This window comes from Eufriesea mexicana, unplaced genomic scaffold, assembly GCF_001483705.2.
Source record: "Eufriesea mexicana isolate 0111107269 unplaced genomic scaffold, ASM148370v2 scaffold124, whole genome shotgun sequence".
NCBI classification, from domain to species: Eukaryota; Metazoa; Arthropoda; class Insecta; order Hymenoptera; family Apidae; genus Eufriesea; species Eufriesea mexicana.
Window position 1 is genome coordinate 3,151,936 of NW_016908357.1, and position 17,889 is coordinate 3,169,824.

The 17,889-nt window shown below is 48.0% G+C and overlaps 1 protein-coding gene across 2 annotated transcripts in view; it reads left to right on the plus strand.

The window, feature by feature from the left end:
- The first annotated feature begins 12,214 nt into the window (after nucleotides 1–12,214).
- Nucleotides 12,215–17,889, plus strand: part of LOC108555514 (uncharacterized) — a 128,169-nt gene continuing 122,494 nt past the window's right edge. For both annotated transcript variants that reach the window (XM_017911175.1, XM_017911177.1), the window contains exon 1: nucleotides 12,215–12,406. The gene's annotated coding sequence lies outside the window, so the exon portion shown is untranslated. The remainder of the gene's footprint in view (nucleotides 12,407–17,889) is intronic.

Sequence of the window (17,889 nt, forward strand, 5' to 3'; positions counted from 1 at the left end):
CACGAGACTATCATCGGATCGCAAACAGAATTCATTCAGAGTCAGTGGTTTCACAGACATTTTCCACGCGATACGATAGTGAATGGAAGCGATTCATCCAGGCAAAGTGCAACAGATCTAGCCATCTGAATGCAAACGAGACGTCGTTGACCCATTTATCAGCCTTCCACTTACTTCCCATTCATCATTTAACGATATTGCGTTGGAACGCACGTTCATTGCATAATAGAAATCAAAGGCACTGTGTGTTCCACTGTTTAACGTTGTTCAAAGTCTGCAGCGGATCAGAATTCAGACACGTTTTGGTTTTAAGTATCGTAGACACTTACCGATCTTGTTTAATCATCTGCCATTCGTACACTCAATTAATATTCCTATTTACCTTTCTCTTACCTAGGTCTCCTTCTTCATAAATTCCAAGCTTCTTCAGAAATAGTGCAAATCCCTGAAAAATATTTTTAACAGCAACGATATACCGACTAGATCTCTACAGAATAACTTTGTTTCGTTATTACAAGTGAATAGCACCTGTCGTAGTTCAATGTTGTTCAAAATCTGCAGCGGATCAGCCCTTTAAATATCGTAGATAATTACCGATCTTCTATAACACTAGAACTATCGATCTTTAATGGGTGCCTAACTATAACGTGCACAGATTATAGTAATTTCAGCGATACGATGAATACGAGTGAATATATTGATTACACTTCTTTCTTAATACGAGTTGATACCAATTTTGCTCTTAAAGCAGGTGTATGTGTTCGGTGATTGCAAAAAGGAAAATTCTGGGACCAGTCATCTTCACTGGGTTGGTAGTTCTAGTGTTAATCACCGGCCATTCGTACACTGAATTAATATTTTCATGTCAGAAAAATGAATTTGCATATTCCTGTTTACCTTTCTCTTACCTTGGTCTTCCCTCTTCATAAATTCCAAGCTTCTTCAGGGGCAATGTAAATTCCTGAAAAATAATCTTAACAGCAACGATATACCGATTAGATGCTTACAGAGTAATTTTGTTTCGTTATCGCAAGTGAATGGCACCTGTCGTAGTTTAATGTTGTTCAAAGTCTGCAACGGATCAGAATCGAAGCACGTTTTGGTTTTAAGTATCGTTGACGATCACCAATCTTATTTAATCACCGGCCATTCGTACACTGAATTAATATTTTCATGTCAGAAAAATGAATTTGCATATTCCTATTTACCTTTCTCTTACCTTGGTCTTCTCTCTTCATAAATTCCAAGCTTCTTCAAGGGCAATGTAAATTCCTGAAAAATATTCCCAACAGCAACGACATACCGATTAGATCTCTACAGAATAATTTCGTTTCGTTGTTACAAGAAAATGGCGCCCACACGTGGTATTTTCGGGACCTCGGTGTCATTCTGGTTGTTGCTCATCACGCATTCCGCGTGAATTCTACGATGATCATACCGGCGCGTTCCAGCATCCTGCTGGCATTCGAGATCGTGGAAATTAAGCTTCGCGCGTGCGAATTTCCGCGAGTTGGCGTACGCTCGTGACGCCATTTAATCTCTCGGAGGCCGCAACTCGCGTCGTTTCTCAAACGCGTCTATCGTTCGTCGAGCTTTGCTTTCAGCTGGTAAACAGTTTACGGGGGTGGAGTCGATGCGAAGAATAGGAGGTCGGAGAAGCCTCGAATGGGAACAGACGAGTTGCTTTTCACCTCTAATGCGTGACTCCGAGTGCGTGCCTTAACCCCTTGGGGAAAAGAGATAAACCATGGCCGTGCTTAATCCTGTTCGCCGAGCGGTAGTGCATCGGCGAAGGCACGAAGCAGATAAACCAAGTTGAAATCCAATTTCTGCAATTATTTCACGGAGAATTGCGAGGCTTCTGGTTTCAGGTACAGTCGGGAAAAACTCGGATACGATTAATTCCACGGAACAGTGATTTTTGATCTTCCTTATCGCACGACATTGCATAACTTCATTACCAAATTCCCGTGGTAAATTAACCCTTTGCACTCGAAAGATGAGATTCAGTCACCATTTCATAAAATTTGGAAGATCGTTATTAATTAATATATCAAATTTAATGTAATATAAGGTATCGAAATCAAATAATTCTACAATTTTATTATTATACAATTCTTTATTTACTGTTAAAAAAAGGTATCGTTAGTTTTTTAGTAGAGAATCTTTGAATTTCTACTCTTCTCTAGCCAAAAAATCGTCGAGTGCAAAGGGGTAAAAGGTATGACAGGAAAATATAGATGGAATTTTAATTCATAATTGTCATTTTCCTTGTTTGCTAATTTGGGAGAGAATAAATCCGCGCTCTCGATTGAACAGGAAGAAAATAAATTCTCAGGACGCATTCAAAAATTTCTGCGATGTAATAGCCTGCAATGACACATTCGCTGAAAATCACTAGCACAGAACAAGAGGTAGAAATTTAATTGAAATATAAGAAATTAGACATCGATCGAGTGGTTTGGCATTGAATTATAAATAAATTTAAAAAACAGAGTTAATTTCCTCGATCCTTGAATGTCTCCTGTATCTCGTAGTTATAAATTCGCGATACGTGGTACGATTTGTTGAGTCATCAAAGGAATATTTCTCACTCTTTCATCGTACAACTTCATTGTATACTTTCCGTCAAGTTTCGCGCCTGTTCTATTTTCCTTCTCGTTTCACAACGGCAAATACCCGGTCGGAAAATTAAGTTTTCAAGACGACCGACTACCGCAAAGTGTCAGGGGGCATTTCACCGATCGAGCAGCGTAAAGTTCGTTTCGCCTGGAAACGTCGGGGAAACGGTGGAGACTCGATGCAAACGGTCGGAATTTATTTCACGAGCGCGTTCGGCTTTCCGAGCGATTCACCGGGGCGCTTAGCGTTTCACGTTCGATAGGTGGAAATAGCGTTGTCCGGGCGGAAATGGACGCAAACAAATCAGTCGGTTCCGAATGAAATCAAACAAACGCGCGAGACGTTTCGCCTAGATCGACAATCGCCGCCTTCATCCTTGCCTCGGTGTTCCTCCACGCAGGGTCGGCCTAGGGTTGCTGGGAAATGAAAAATTGGGACGCGCTGCACCGCCGTGACACCCATTTTTTCTCGGCTTTGCTCCTACTCCTTTTTCCCCCGTTTCTTCTTTTTCCCCCGTTCTCCTCTTTTTCTTCCCTCGACACTCGGGCGACGTAGTCACGCTCTGCTAACGATAGACGGTCTCGTTTCGCGTTGGCCGGGAAACTCCATCGTGCTACATTTCCCACTCGTTTCCACGGTCCACTCCACCACGATGTACGTCGTCCACCGTTCGATGGGAACCGGATAATTTCAGGGAAGACACTCTAACGTTATTCGGAGATCGATAGGCGAGTAGTGCGAGCGAGATGAGTCGAAAGTTGGATTATTTATTTCTCCACTGTGCGAGAATTTGTCTGTCAGTATGTAAGGAACACACTCTGGGGGAAATTAGTTGCGAGTTTTCGTGGTTACAGGGAGACGTTCTTCTCAGGAAGAAGTTCGTCGTGGATGGAAGTTGGAAGTTGAACCGTGCCACGGGCAGTGATCGACGTTTTACGTAGTGCAAAGCACTGTCGGACTCGTATCACTGTCTGAAGGAGTTATCTCTGTGCGACGATGTTCGTCGCGTCGCGGGCTGAAAGCTCGTCGAGCTTCGCCACTTTTACAGCCCCAGCGGAAAGAGGGTAGAGGGTAAGTTAATGGAGAAGGACGGTAAGTGGAATAATCTGGTACCGAGTGAAAAATAATTAGAAGACTCGCGTAGGGAACGTGGAGCATTCGCTAATCAGAAATCTTCACTTTCAGGCGCGATTGAATCCAGACGAAGGCTGCTCGTTCAACCGGATGGGAGCGTTCGCGTACAGAGAGCTCCGTGTAAGCCTTCGATCCTAGTCGCCGGATAAATTTATTTTAAGCGTCCTTCCGATCGTAGCGTTCGATTCACCGTGTTCGGTTCAAAGGAGTAATAGCACGGAGGGACTCGTGGAGCAAGTGTTCTCGTTTGTGGTAAGAATTCATTTCTTCGTTCTCTCTCTCTCTCTCTCTCTCGTTCCATCTTCTTTTCTTTTTAGCGACCCGCGCTGCTGTGTCAGAGGCAGTGGCAAAAGGAAGAGGAGGTGCAGCGGCAGAAAGCGTGAGAAGAAACGGGGTTTCCGGGCGCATATGAAATGCACCGACAGAAGACGCGAAAAAACATCCGTCACTGTTTTATTTTCGGGGATGCGCGAGCCAGATGTTGCCGGGCTCGGGTTTTATTAGACTCCGAGCTCGGCTTTTGTGTGCCTTTATTTTCGTCTCGTTTGAGTCTCCGCTTTGGTTTCGCTTAAATCGATCGCGTCGAGTCTCTAATCCCTTCCTCGAGAGCTAACGTAAACGTGTCATCCTTTTTAACGGACATTCAAACCTGCCGGCTCAAAGAGGCAACCGGGTGTATGAAGATACGAATAGAAGTTGCATCTCTGAAAATTTTTGAAACCAGACTGGTCATGATACCTTTAAAAGCGGCAGTTTCGCGAGTTGCGCACGACTCGAAGCGTGGCACCTGGATAAATTACATCCACCCCATGGAGTCATTAACGCCCCGAGAGGAACGCTCCAATCCTCCATCTCGTAACCTAGGTAAGAAACGAGGAATCAATTTCGCCCGCCACTAACCGGACGGTTAATCTACCCCTCGGAGTCCATAGATCACGTGCAGGTAATAACCAATAGTATCTACGACCTCGTTGTAACTCCTTGGCGGCCATCACGGCTACCATAGGTCAATTAGATTTCACCGGAAGGGGATGAAAAAGGGAAAGAAAGGATGAATCGAGCGTGATTCGCCGGAAGCGACTTCCTTTCCGAGCGGATCGCTTTGAGGGACGACGACGTGTCGGCGAGCTTTGAGCGCGAGAAACGGGGCTGAGGCTCACGAACGGAGACAGAGAGGGAAGAAAATAGAAAACCGGCGAGCCAGCGTATGAGCCCGGGTCCTTTGGGGGATGACGTCGAAAAGAGTGCAGGGCCGTGGCCACGGGGACGGAGCTGGCGAAAAGGGAGAAGGCCAGAGAGACCGGCGGAAAGGGCAGAATTGAATTCGCTGTCGGTAACGGGCAAGGGGTGATACGGTGCCATTATCAATTTACGGGGTCAAAGGCGGTGTCACGCGACGTTAATTAGTCGGATGCAGCGTGACGGCAGACATGGCCGCCTACGGGTTTCGAATGGTCGAACGTATTCGAACGAAAGGCCGAGCGAAAACCTAATTGCGGCCAGGACCTGGCTCGCAAACAGCTCTCGATGATTTTATGGCAGTTGCTGGACCCGGGGACATTTAATGGGATCTCGATGGTACTTTCCTCGGTTTTTGATCCATGATTTGGTAAATTTAACGATACGCGACCGCATCGGTACATTTGTATCTTGTTACCATCGCCATTCATTGCCATCGAGTGACCCGGACACGTGTAACACGACCTTAATGGTCCTCCATGATCAACGAACGACCCTCACTCTCGATCACACGACTCGTCGTAACCTTTAAATCAGTTTGATCTCCGATGACTCGATCTCGACGATCCTCCGATGACCTTTAAACGTCCTTAATCACCAGCGATACCAACGATTGAATCGGTCAGTTGGAAACGTTCGATATGTATTTATTTCGAGGTATTTTCCACGTGACAGGTTTATACACTGGCACCGTGCAGCCCATGGAGGTTCGCCACGACGATGCGATCCGGTGCTTAGATAGCAAAGACGACAGAGCAAGCGGAGAAATAATGGAGCAATCAGGATGACAGAGGACGAAACAATTCGGAATTTGTTACCCCGGCAAACTCTCTCTTTTCTCCTTTTTTAACCCGCCAGCTTCAGCTGGACGTACCGGAAATTACAGCATGGCGCCCTTCGATTTCTTCCATCTCCGGTGGAGATGTGGCGAGTCAATGTGCGAGTTCAGGTGCTGGTGGCTGGGATAAACCACGCTGCACAATCTAAGGAAACGATAACGTGGACATCAGAGTGTTTCCCGGCTGAAATTCCTGCCTCGATTTCTCTTTCTTTTATCGCTTTCGCACCACCGACGTGGTCGCTTTTCCAAGTGGCGGATACCTTCTCGTCGTGCAATTCCTCCGTAAATCCTACCGAATCGTTCCTCCTCGTCCTTCGTTTGTTTATACTACTTTTGCTTAACGCCTTGTATCGCGTAAGATTAATACCATCGATCGTTCGATTCGAGACCCCGGCCAAGTCGATGGGTATTATTCCAGAAATTTTTCAAAGAGAGCGATCACTCCTGTATCAATGGTCATTTATCATCAACTGTTCGACAGTATTCAGGCGACGTTGGCGATTCGTGAGCAAAGTTGAAGTTCCCGAAGACTCTGCCTGCTCTCCTAATAAATCAATATTGACAGGGATGTTATATTTTTCTTTGCTCGTTCTCGCCCATTTTCCCGGCGAATATCACATTCCATCTGTATCGCGTTTTTCCACGCGTTCCGAGTCTTATTATATCCGGTCAGAACACGGGGCGAATCAAATTTCGGAACGGGGGAAACCCTCTCGATATTTTCGATCCCCTTTCCATAATTCTCGCGGAATCGAATTCGTCGATTTCTTCTTTGTCGCCCCCTTTCCACCCGGCGCTGTGACGGGAACGCAATTTTTCTGCAACCCATACGACGCCATATGCGATACGAAACTGATTAAGCCGCTCGAAGAATTTTTCGCGACAAAGAGATAGCGACAAGTCGATAACAGTTTCTACGATAACGTGGGAAGATTACTGGTCTCTCGAGTGCACGAAATTAAGCGACAACGAGTGGCAGTTTCGCCAACGACTCGTATTAATTTTCACAATTGCAACGTCCTAAACCACGCTTGTCAGCTACAGCCGATAATAAATTACCGCCGAACGAGGATAGGATCAGAGATAGACACGGCGAGTTTTTGCGGATCAGCCTAGTGAATAATTAATTTTTCGGTGTGCGGAAAGAGGCAGAAGAGAGGAGCACGAGGTCCTAAGGATGTCCAACGGGAAAAATAGAGACAGAGATGGAAATGGAAATAAGAACGAGAGAGAGATTGCTAACCCATCCCGTTGATGCAAAAGGGAATCCCTGACTAATTCCAGTTGGCCCAACTTTCACGTCGTTCTGCATATAATTTGCGACTTCGTTACTTTCTCGTCTAACTTCGCGAAATTTGCATTGTACCACGGCGGTGCGTTAAATTAAACGAACAGAAATATTTCGACCGTTAGTCCGAACCAGACCCAGGACCTTGTCCGGGTCCGTCGAAAAGTTCTATGCCACCCCCGAATTTAGGCACCCCCGTGGTGCGGAATTTTTCATTTCGGCCATATCGCGTTCAACGTTTCCTCTGCGTGGGAAAAAATGTAAAAAAGTTTTCCGAAAACCTTCCGTGCACGTGGCCATAAATCTAACTTCCTGGAATCGTGCAATATTGCCCCGATGCCGAAGCTACGCGATCCATCTCTAACGGACACCGTCGAAAACGTACATTCGTCACGGCTATTGAAAAACGTGTCATCAGAAGCGAAACGCAAAGCAGCAACGGTAATCAATATTACTCTGGATCCCGGTTAACGAGTCCGAAGGCTCGAGTAGAGCCATCGTGTCGTGGCAGACTTGGCAACGATACTTGCCAGCACTGAGGCAGCGAAAATATTTTTTTCCCCGTTTTTACCCCCGTCGACCCTTCGCCGATTGGTTACAGCACGAGCACCGTTTCATTACGACCCATTGTGTCCCCGTGCTTTCGCGTTCGACCGTCGTTTCGTTTCGAGCCGCGACGCAACGAGAGCCCCCTTTGCCCTGAAATTTCCCTCTAATTGCGGACAAATTAATGTCACCGGATGAGCACGTTCTGCGTCGTTGATTGGTACGTTCGCCACGTATCCGGCAACGAGGCGATCGGACGAAAACACCATCGTTGCATCTGCATGGTGTATCATTTTGGTCAACATGTCGATTTCAAAGGCGTCAAGCTATAACCATGAATCGCGCAGTCTCCGAGGTGCAGAAAATTATTTACACGTCACTCTTCGTGGACGTACGGATATTTAGGAAAAATTCGAAGAGATCAAGAATAACTGCGCGTAGAACTATCTTTTTTACAGTACGTACTCCCTAATTGCTCCTTATGTGTACGCATTTAGACGCTCCTCTGTCTCTCGCGGGGACAGAGGCACGACAGGGGTATAAATGGAGGATTCGACCTCCGACATGGAATTAGATGCGCGGAGTTGGAATCGGAATCGAATTAAGAGAATTCGCAGCGTCGCGGGAATACACGTTGCTTAGCATCGGTCCGACGCGGACGCCATCGATACGTAGGAGTGACGTTTAAATTCCAAAGTGGTGTACGTCATAGGACACGGGATGAATGCCGGAGAGTCCACAGAGACGAATTGATTCGATTGGAAACGAGACGCGAGATGCGGGGACAAAGAGAAACGGGGAGGGTGCGCGTCGCGCGGAGGATTCCACGAAACTGTGCTGTTTCGCAAAATTTTTCATTTCCATGAATCGCTTTAGATAACGACACGCTCGACCCTTTCTTCTCCCAGGGATACGTAAGTGTACCGTTGAGACTTTGATATCGGTTCGTATTAAATTCTCCAGCGAATTCCCTAGTCGCGCCAGAAAGGAAATTGCGAATCTCGAATCGACCGAGGCACCGTCGGTCGTCAGAGGTTTAAGGGTCAACGTGACGTCACAGAATGGACCGGAGCAAGACGATGGACGGGTGTACGATGAATAAATTACGAGGACAGTGACACGAAACCGGCGAGATGAGTGGCCAAGATAGTGGACCGCTCTATTTTTGAAAGTACTTGGCCCATCCTTTCTCCTCCACTGATCCACTTTTTTTTTATTCCACGAGCAATTATTCAGCCCAAATCTCACGGACAAATATGTACGTTTCGTGGCCACGCCTTTATTTCTTTGCCCGTTTCAAACGCCGTAATCTTTCGCGTATTCTGCGCGAAGAAAGAAATCTCTTTGGCGCGAAACGTTACGGAATTTCATCGCGACAGACGTCGATCAACCGCCGCGAAATAACGATCGTTCAGTTCAAACCCGTCGAACCGGGAATGGAATCACGAATTCGACCAGTTTCGCGTCGAAATTAGATCGAGCGGCGATTAATAAATTTCGCAGTCGAACAACCATCGAGTTACGCGTCACCGTGTAGCCCACAGTCGCGTTTCGGTTGCCCTGTGTTCAAGCTTGCCCCAATAGCGAGACGAATTCACGGGAAAATCAAGTTAGCGGAACATGTTGCAATTGGAATTGAAACGCGCGTGAGGCGAACTTCGGGAAGTTAAGGAAACACGTATACACGCGACTATCACACCGGTTCCTACAGTCGGGAGACTGAAAAATAGCGGAAGATCCCCGACCCTGGGCGGAGGAACGAGTAGTCTAGGTCAACGACAGTCTCCTGCGCGAAGTTCCGACGGCAACGACCTTCGGAAATAACGGGATGTTGGACGCAATGGCAGATTTGCCGCGATGTTTATCCAACAATTCGTATTCGAAAGCTCTCCACCGCCATGGCAATTCCCATTTTCCGTGGCGCGTACTAAATCACAGGCGACGTCCCAGCTGCGAGTGACCCAGAAATTAAAGTATTCCATCTCCGGCAGCGTCTTCGGCGCACGATCGCGCTTTATTTCGTTTATTAAACGGACCTCCGGCAAGATTGCCAGCCGTCGAGCATCCCCGTCACACGTTCCCCGTCCAATCGACGTAGAAACTACGCCAGACCCTCCACCGGGTTATCCAAGTCCGTCCAGTATATCCAAGTTCGCCGGATATTCCGACTGGATATTCCTTCCGGTGCGCGTCACGGTGGTCGACCGTGCTTCCCTGGTTGTGCACGCTAAATCATTGCTAACGCGCCTGTCACGACTGGCCACCGAAGTTATGGCATTCGATGCAGAGAGACGCTCGCAGCTTCGTTACAATGTACGTGATCTTCATACGTGTAGAAGACCGAGCTTTCCGAGTGTGTCGCGGCGCTGTTTCGCCCCGGTGCTGGAGCACCGCAGGGTGTATCTCGAGGGACCAAGGGATCGATCTGAGAAGAGATACGCCGGGGACAGAGATACGACGGTTCAACGCACTTTCAGGGAAAGTTGGAGGTACACGCGTCTCGAGGATACGGAGGAAAGTGTCGTCGAGTGTGGCTCCGGGACACTTCTCCATCGACGATGGCAGCAACCGGTTTTCCATTCGGCACACGGCGAGGCCCATCGCGAACTTTCTTCCGCCGCGACGCATAATAATCTGGCCCATATTCATATTCATAAATGGCGCATGCATATTCGCGATAAATTTCCCCGTGGAGCCGGTCTGCCGGAAAGTGTAAATTATTTTCCGGGCAAATTGAAAGCTACCGCGGGTGGTGGCTGCGTAGAACAGGCTGACTAGGTGGCTAGCTGACGTTCAAGGTGTAACGAGCAGCTTCCCGAATCACGAGGAGACCGTCGATTTCAGGTGACCCGGTGCTTGACCCAACGACGCGCTCATGGGGTCGCGGAAGGCCCTCGATTATGGCGAGATCCGCGCGTTAGTTTTACTTTCGAGTTTTACTTTCGTGTTTCGCGTCCGTTCGATCGCGCTATGTACATCGAACACACCGGGAACACCGGGGAAATCGTGAGGAAAATTCCGTGTTGCTTCGGAAGGTTCAACGTGTTTATCGAAGTCGGTACGATTGGAAGATCTTCAAAGGGGGTTCTTTCCGACGGTTGCTCGCCGAGCGATTCAAGGATGACATCGATCCCTGGAAACCAGGTTCGAATGAACCTCGACAAACCGAAGGAGTTGATCTTTCATTGTGCTTTTTCCTTTCACCGTAGGGCCCGCGCTTCCGACTCTTTTTTCGTCCGCCCCTTTTTACCAAGCCAGCCAAAGACCAAAGTATCTCGTCTCGAATTCGACCGAACTTCTCTCCGGGCATATAGGTGATCGCTGGTCTCTAGGATCCAATAAATCGCCGGTGTTCCACCCTCGGGCAGACCTTCGGTCTTGCTTCCACTCGCGGCTTGTTTGCACCCCGCTCCCTCGTTTACCCCTTCTTGTCCCCCGTTTCCTTCCCCTCTCCGAGTCTGTGGCTCGATTATACTCGCCCCGGCGTCTTCTTTCCTGTTTTTCCGTCTTCGTTTCGTTCACCACGGTCGAACTTGGTCGACGAACGGGTTGGCATTTGCGTCTTTGTTCGAGTCGAACACAGCGAGAGTCGATGGAAGGTGACGGAGAGCCGGTTGGCAGGGGAGCGGGAGGGGGCTGGTGAAGAGTTGTATCGGGGATAAAGAGTGGAAGGGGGACGGGGAATGTGCCGGGGAAACAAAGGCGTGGGGTGGCTTAAGGAGAGCAGAGAGAGAGACGATCCCGCGCGGTGAGAGAATGGTGGCATTTGGTCGAATGGAGGAGGACTGAAAGAAGGATAGAAATAGAAGAGATTGCAGCGGGGTGACAGGACGGAAGGAAGGTGGAGAATGGGGTGGTAACGCAGAAAAAATACCGGAGGAGAGTATAACGCAGCGGTGGATAAGAAAATATCAAGTACGAAGGGTCGGAAGGTGAAATTGCTTTTTCGAGGAAGAAACCTTCATCGAAGATCTAATACCGAATATATACTCCGGGCTAAATGGGATCCATTAAGCGGAACAAAAACGGGGTGCGTAAAAGTCGCGGTAGTCAAAGGAGATTCGGGCGGGAAAAGGGGGAGTAGAAAAATACGCGGAAAAGTAAATGAACGAACGCAGTTGATGGGAGATACACGTAGGAAGGAGAAAGAGGTCACCGGTAGAAACGGCAAGTAACGGAGAAACGAAAGACGGTGAGAAGATGGTGTGAAGACGATGAGAAGACGAGAAGAAGACGAGAAGACGGCGACACGATGAACGAGAGGAAGGATGAAGACGAAAGGGTGCAAAGGGTGAAGGAAAACAGAGAAAGACCGATAGGGTAGCTACCACGAGGAAGGAAGAGTGAGAGAGGGAGAGGGTGAGAGAGAGGTGCAGAAGGGATGGAAAGAAGACAAGGAGGGAAGGAAAGAGCTTGGCGTAGAGTGGCGCGACAAGGAGGGATCGAGAACAGGGTTGAGAGTGCGAGAGGGGGGGACGCCGTGGAGAATCAGCGCACAGCTACACCCCACCGTGACGGCCGCGGCAGTCAGTCGTTCGCGCACCTTCGTCCGGTGAGGGTTTCGTGTTCGGTGGTGAACCGTCTGTTCGCCGTAGCGAGTGTAGAATCATCGGATTGTCATTCATCGATCAGCTGATCCCTGACTAGTGGTGCATCGACCTGCAGCCGTCAACCGCGTCGTTGGAGGTGACGACGACGTCCTTCGACCCTCCTTCTCCATCCAGCTCTGCGAGTCGGTGAGTCGAGCAATAATTTTTTTAGCTTCTTCGAGCGTTCGATATTTTCTGCGTCACTTGGACAGCCGTGTTAGGAGTAACACGGGGTAGCGCGATGCGTTCGGAGGACGGGAATAGGTGGTAGATACGTCGTGGTCAGGGGTGAATCGGAGATTGAATGGGGTCGCTGTTTTGACAACGTCGCGTTTCATCGTGGAGGTAAAGCGAATCGTCGTACAAGGTTTGCCATGGTACGGAAAGGGGATTGAAAGTTGGAGGCAACATGTTTGCCTTGCTCGGAACGGGGTGCACGAGCACCTGTCTGTTTTCTTTTCTTTTCCCTCGTTTTTTATCGGCGTGCGAGGGAAGCAATCGATACCCGATTCTCGAGATGTAACCAAGGACGCGCCGTGGCTTATCCGCAGCGACACGTTAGGAATGAATGGATCGCGTACCATGGATTTTCTTCCGTCGTCCAGTCCTTGTATCTTACGCGTATTACGTCTTCGTCTTATTCCGCCGGTGGGGATAATTACCGCGTCGTCCGATGTCCTTTGGGGGAAACACGCGGACGGTTCCAAGAATTTCCGGTCTTTCGAAAACACATTGATCGATCCAAGTCACGTTCCAACGCGTGTGCTTCGACGTTCGTCGCTAGCCAGTTCCCACGCCTCGGAACGGTCTTCGGTGAATGTTTACCATGACACGAGCGTCAAGGATAAGGGACGTCACGCAGTTCCTAATCAAAGACTACCAGAGGAATGTATACACGATGTTGAAGGATTTCTTGGAAGAGACTCGGTTCCTGGAAATCTGTTTGTTTTGCTCGTGTAGGCAAGAAGCCGAGCTAAGCTGGCCTCTTCCCTCGTTTCTATCGATACGACACAACGTGATCGATACTCGATTCCCCACACGCGATTCGTTCATTGAATTACAGACACGAGCGAAACAGAGCCATGCCTTGGTCCATTAAATTTATTACGTTTCTTTCCTCGGACGCGATGCGCGAAATTACCTTCGTCCAATAGCGATTCAACTATTTCGCAACAATAAGCACTACGTTACGCGACGGTACACCGTTATCGTTACGATCTTCCAAAACATCTCTCCACACTGTTTGCAATCCCTTTTATGACACGAGCCACGGTATAATTCCCCCTATCGTGCTCCACCGCCGGGCTCTTTACAGTCTCCGCAGAATTGCGGCCCCGTCTCTTTCGCACTGGCGAAACTATGCTTCGTGGGTGTTAGCGAAACACGCCCGGAAACGTTCGGAATTGATGCGCGAAATTTTGGTCGGCAGCAAGCCATAAAAGTCATTGTAATTTCTGCAAGTTCCCCGACCACGTGCAACCTTGACTAACGAACGATTCCTGGCCGGGTCAAAGGTAACGCTGAAACTTCGTGCTTCCGGTTAGGGACTGCGCGGAACGTTGCTCTAATTATTTCAGATACGAAAGTTCTTCGTCACTCGCGATCTTCCGCTGTTTCCACTGGACCTCGTCTACGCGTTTATTCGCGAGGGGCGTACTCGAGGGCTGTTATTCCGCAGTCCTGGTTCCCGTCGAGGGCTCGTGTCGGGATAGATCAGTGGTGTCTAACTCGCGCTGGTACAAGAGCCCGCGAAGCGCAGTCTTCGAGGTCTCTTGTACTCGCGTGTTCGCCGGGAACTCGCGAGGGAAGCAGAGCAAGGGAGAGAAAGGGGTGGGAAATCGGCATGGAACGCTTTCGTGTTTATTATTAATTATATCTGCGATTCCTAAACGCGAATCGATGCAACTTATACAAATTTGCGGCCGCGTTAGTTCCAGGTCGTGTAGCTCGCTTATAACTGGACGTGTAGCTGGGAACAGCGGCGTCATTTTGACTGGCGATGTTCATCCACTTGAAACTAACGGTTTGTCCGTGTAAATTTTCCCGTTGCCAATAATCGTTTCAGCGCGAGCATATTTGCCATTCATCGTGAGTGGCATTGTAATCTACGATCATTGTTCGAGAGTTTATTTATATTTGTCAGCTGCACGCGATTCGATTAACGATCGATCATCGTATCGTTCGATTCCCGCCGATATTCGAAAACGGGGGAAAAAATGAAAAAATAAAAAAAGGAGGGATAGAAGGGGGTGAAATTCGTCCAACGGCGGACCCCCTGCCCCTCTTTACAGACAGTTTTTATTGTTCCTTTATATACGACGCGAAAGTACACTCGAGACGGTGATAGAAGAAGGCTGTTACCGAGGGTATAAAAATTTCTGCAACGACGATTTCTTCATAAGGGCTGGAGCACCATAACTGGCTGACCTCAAGCCGTAAAGATGTCTGGAAATAAAAGATGTTAGGAGCGAGAGGGTTATATTACTTTTATATAAACGAAAATAAGGGAATAAGGAAATGGAGTTTCTTCTTATCTAATGATTATCTAACATAACCGTCTATCCCGAATGCTTCCGAATCACATTCCACATTTTTCCACCCCGAAGCTTCCCATACCTGGTGCTCGCTGACGCGCCTCCAACCCCCTTGGACGATCAGAATTTTATCCCTCGAGGATGGTGTTCGCGTTAGCTTCGTGCTTTGTGATTGTCGCGGCATCTTCTGATAGTCTTCTGGTTAAACAACGTTGCCCTTCCTTCCTTTTTTATGGTCAGCCTTGTAAGTAGCTCGTAGAAAGAGTTTCCACGTTTTACGTAACCCGAGACCCCCCTGAAACGTGTACGAAGGGTCTAATGAACGGTCCGTACGAGGGTCGAATCGAAAAGTGGAGTTCAGCTTGGTTGTCGCCTGGTGGAAATTGTTCCTGAGTTATACCGCGTTCAACTATCTCTCTTGCCTCACGGTCTACGGGATCTATGTACCTTGAACTTTTCGAAGTTTGCGTCCGACAGAGGAAGCGTGACGTGGCGAACAAGAAGTGGTGATCAATCGGCATTAAGGTCGGGGCTGTTCGACGAAGGGGGCTGTAAATGAACACGTTTGAGGTAAAATAGCGATAGATTTCGGATGGTCGAGCAGATAGTTGGGGGCGACTGTGACGATGTAAAATGGGGGACGTTGGGTAGCCTGTGACGACGAGCACGTCGAGGTTTCGGGGAAAAATGGCGGTAACAAGTACCGGTAACAGGCATTCGGTCATCGCAGTTTCGCGAGTACTAGAAAATTTTGAAGGGGTGGCGTGGGTATTACAGAATGAAAGCGCTATTTCTTGTTAATACAAGTTTTATTAGGCGAGGGGGGCTGGTACAGAGGACTCGGTGCCTTCGAAAAACTCTGGCCCGCATTATTAACAATTATTTCATCCAGGGCCTAGCCCAAAAGTTAACTAGGCCCCCGTTGACTCGGAACCCTCGATGTCCCTAAGAGTGAAAACGATATATTGGCTTTCCCTTTTTTCATCGACGGATGCATTCCGAATTTTTCCAAATTTTGGAGCACACTTTCGAATCACCCAGTAGATTCTTACCTTCTTTCGTTTTTACATGTTTTTTATATCCTTGTGTGATATTCTGTGTGTAAAGTTGTTGGTTTAATCGGTCGAGATTTATACGTGGTCTTTTATTCGATTAAGTTACTTTGTTATTGCACGTTTGAATTTTAATAAACGTGCGCGCACGTGCCCTTACGTGCATGTTTTTATTATAACCCGGAAAGGGGAGTTTCCGCGTGGAAAATGAATATACTTTCCATAACGACCGGTCTCTGATACGCCGCATAACTTGTTCTTATTGCGGAAAATTGAATTTTTTTAAATATCCAGCGTGGTCCGTTACAAAGTGACGAACCGCGACTCCCTTTTTGCCCTCTTTCCGCTCTTCTCTTTCTCCCTTTCGTTATTTTTATCGTCCTTCATCCCCTCTTCCGTTTTTCGTCGTTTGCGTCCCGCTTTTGGGAGATAAATAAAATAAATGCCGGCGAAGTCGGTCGTAATCGCGTTACGAATATTAATGGTAAACGGCGGGAATTAAAATTCAGGAAACAACCCCCTTTGAAACGAACCGTTGCTCCTAATGTATTTTATTTCTCCCATTTCTTTTCCCCCGTTTTCTTTCCCTCTTTTTTTCGCAAATTACGTCACGTTTACGCGATGAGCTACTGGCGGATTTTTTGATATTCTCATTTCGCCATTGTCCATGGCGGAAAGGTTCGTAAAAACATCTTTATACCCGAGATAAGAGATGTCGGATAATTCGCAGGAAAATTTTAAGCGTACTCGCTGTCCCGCCCACTTTCTTTCGCATCCTCCGTTTCTTTCTTGGAAAGAGCAGCGATAATGGTAACGTCGTTTGCCGTTCTTGGGCCGGCCAAGGAGAGTCCCTTAGATAATTTCAACTCGAAGCCCATCTAGAAAGCTTTCCACCGCGATTTTCCAACCGCTTAACTCGTCATCCCTTTTTCCCCTCTTTTTCTTTCCGCAGCCGGCCACTCGCGGAACAGCTAGCCGGTTATTAATAACATGGACGGAAACATTACTCCGAGCATCGATGATGATAAATTCACGATGGGAACGGGTTTCAGCTGTCGATTAACGATCGATGTACCGCCACGGATTTCGGCCGATGCTATATAGTTACGTATCGTTACGTATCGAGCATTCCGCCTTGTTACCAGCAGAAATTACAACCATTTTTATTCCCGCTGAAATAAAGCCCCGCGGAACGGATGATACAAATTTAATAGGAGTTTCATACGAGCGGCCAGCCGGCAAGATATTCCGTTGGCCGGCCATTTCCGCTGAAAAATTTCGAACACGTTATTCGGCGATCCGTTCTCAAAACATTCCCGTTTAGTTAGCTTTCTGTAAATATTCCACCATTACAAAACCGCGTACCGTTGATTTCACCGTAAAGTTTAATCATTGTCGTATCAATTAATCGCCGGCCATTTATAAAAGTGGCTGGAATCGCCGATATTCGAGACGGTTGAACAGTGTCCGCGTTTATCCCGGCAGGCAAATCGTGGCTCGTATTTTGGAACGCTCCGTAGGACACAAAGTGGCATTAAGGGATTACTCGACGGGAAGAAAATTGTTTTCATCGTATTTTCCACGTTCGATACCGTAAAGTGTCGCTAAGCGGCAGCTTTAAAGGAAAAAGAGACAAAAGGATCCTCCGTCCAATATACTCTCGGCTTAACCGAGAGCCAAAAGTCACGAGATAAGGGGGTAGGGGTGAAAAATAATTTGTCGGGACGGTGGCGTAAAACCGGCTGAAGTTCGAACGAGATTCGAGTGCTCGCGAGGCCGAAAGTATGCGACAGTTGTGAAAAGAGCCGTGGAATAAGAAACGAATGCAAAGTACCAGCTAGACGAGAGTCGTATCCAAAGATTTACCGTGCAGAAGCCCTCGCTTGCTGTCCGTTTGTCTGTTTGTCCGACCCCTCTCGACCAAGCCCTCCGCGTTCCTTGCTCTACCCTTCTTTCCCTTCCAGGCGTACATTTATGTTATGCAAATGCGATTCTCTTGGCCCGGGGAAACGACTATAAGGGAGAGAGAGAGGGATTTGGAGGG